The sequence below is a fragment of the Vombatus ursinus genome, unplaced genomic scaffold, assembly GCF_900497805.2.
Source record: "Vombatus ursinus unplaced genomic scaffold, bare-nosed wombat genome assembly UNPS02012758.1, whole genome shotgun sequence".
Taxonomy (NCBI): domain Eukaryota; kingdom Metazoa; phylum Chordata; class Mammalia; order Diprotodontia; family Vombatidae; genus Vombatus; species Vombatus ursinus.
Genome location: NW_020952536.1, coordinates 902,088 through 904,470, shown reverse-complemented (window position 1 = coordinate 904,470; position 2,383 = coordinate 902,088). Strand labels below are relative to the sequence as shown.

Here is a 2,383-nt window from a genome sequence, read left to right as displayed (position 1 = left end):
CCCAGAGATGTTACCCTCTGTGGATAAGGGAGGTAATGCCCAGTCAAATGTTACATTAAAAAAAAAATCTAATATTCTGGTTTTCATCATTTTAACTGGTTTGATTACTAGACGCAGGCCAGTTCTTCCACACTTTCAAATAGTTATTTTTCATTACAGTTTTGTTGGAATAAATTTCTCTATATTCAAGGATATCATACTGACATAAAATATATTTTACATTAGGCTATTTTTCTGAATCACTTTTGTTAGTTTTTTTTCCAATCACTGACTGATTCTTTTGTGAAATTTAACTCACCTTCAATACTTATCACTTAAAAGTCAATTTATATTGTCAGAATTTTGCTGCTAAGCAAAATAAAAGATTTTTTTTAATGGCGTGGGTAAGGAAAGCTTATTGGAATTAAAGCAGTTTATATATATATATATATATGTGAGCTTGCCAAAAAAAAAGTTATGTTTCTAGGAAAGACACAGTTTTCTAGTTCCACTGATTACAATTTAAAAAAAAATAAATTTGATTAATATCTTTTGTTTTTATACCACTAATGTTTTCCACTATATTTCTCCACACAGCTCCCTCCCTTATAATAAAGTATTAAGGAAGGGCAAAAAAGGTTCTGCAAAACTAGACAACCTATCAAAAAGTTATGACATTATATGTAGTATCCCACACCCATGGCCCCTCGATTCTGTAAAGGAGTGGGTGGGGTGGGAGAAGAGATGCCTTCTCATCTCTCTCTCTCTCTCTCTCTTTTCCTTTGGAACCAATCATGGTCATTATAATTCTGGAATTAGTTGTTGTTCAGTCGTGTCCAACTCTTCATGACCTCATGTACCATAGCACGCCAGGACCTTCAATCCTCCACTATCTTTCAAAGTCTGTTCAAGTTCATGTTCATTGTTTCCATGATACTATCTATTCATCTGATCCTCTGCCGTTCCCTTTTCCTTTTGCCTTCAATCTTTCCCAACATCACGGTCTTTTTCCAATGAGTCTTGTCTTCTCATTGTATGGCCCAAGTATTTAAGCTTCAGTTTTAGCATTTGACCTTCCAGTGAATAGCCTCAACTGATTTCTTTAAGTATTGACTGGTTTGATCTACTTGCTGCCCAAGGAACTCTCAAAAGTCTTTTTCAGCACCACAATTCAGAAGTGTCACTTCTGTAGCACTCAGCTTTCCTTACAATCCAACTCTTACAGCCATACACTGCTTCTGGAAAAACCATAGCTTTGACCACATGGACCTTTGTCAGCAAAGCCATGTCCCTGCTTTTTGATATGCTGGCCAGATTTGCCAAAGCTTTTTTTCCAAGGAGCGAGCATTTTTTAATTTCGCGGCTGCAGTTGCTGTCTGCAGTGATCTTTGAGCCCAAAAATATAAAATCCAACACTGCTTCCATTCCTCCCCCTCTTATTTGCCAGGAAGTGATGAGACCAGTTATCAAGATCTTAGTTTTTTTTTTTTATGTTAAGCTTCAAGCCAGCTTTTTTTCCCCTTCAAAAATGTTGTTTATTAAACACTGACGTTTACAAATTAATGTGCATCAATTAGCGGTATCGATGTAGTTGGAGAGTATTGCGCCTTCTCCAAGCAGCACGGCGAGACCCTCCAGTAGTACGGTGGAATTTGTGACCCTTTCCAAGACCCCTGCTCTTCCTGCCAGCTGAGGTAAGCCTGTGCATCTCACGGTGTTTGTGCACTGGCTTGGTGATCCATTGAGTGTCGGGGTTTTGTCTGATAGCTTTATGGAATGGGTCAATAAGAATAACTTCAAAGACTTTGTAGGTTGAATCTTCACCCACTCAGTAGGAGTTCAAGACTCTTAGGGCCTCACAATGGCGACCAGCACATTCTTCTGCTACAGACTGAAGGCTCCTGGTAAACTTCAGCTGATTGACACCATGATGCACAGGTTTAGCATAGGTTGCACCCTTGGGAACAGGATGCTTTCATCCACCATGTCAAACACAAATATGGTAGATGGCATGATTGCTTGGCCTTGTACCCCAGTCTGCGAGCTTTTCTGGGTGTGGTGGGCCGCAGGGCTCAGTGCAGGGCAGACAGCTGGTGGTACTGTCAGCAGCGCACGCGCTGAAGGAACCGCATGACATCCGACCTCTTCTTTCTCTATAGCTCCCGGATGTATTTGTAGGCCCCCATCCTGGTTCACGCTTAGCCTGCCTGATGGTGGCCATCAACGGAAAGCTCAAGCCAGCTTTTGAACTCCCTTCTTTCACCCTCATCCAGAGGTTTATTAATTCATATTCACTTTCTGCAATCAGAGTGGTATCATTTGCATATCTGTGATTGTTGATATGTCTCCCAGCATCCTCAATTCAAGCTTTTCATTCATCCAACCTGGCATTTTGCATGAAGTA

General features: G+C 40.5%; 1 pseudogene; it reads right to left on the bottom strand.

Annotated features, from left to right (window-relative positions):
- Positions 1 to 1,552: 1,552 nt before the first annotated feature.
- On the bottom strand, positions 1,553 to 2,165 carry LOC114040212 (annotated as a pseudogene).
- Positions 2,166 to 2,383: the final 218 nt, after the last annotated feature.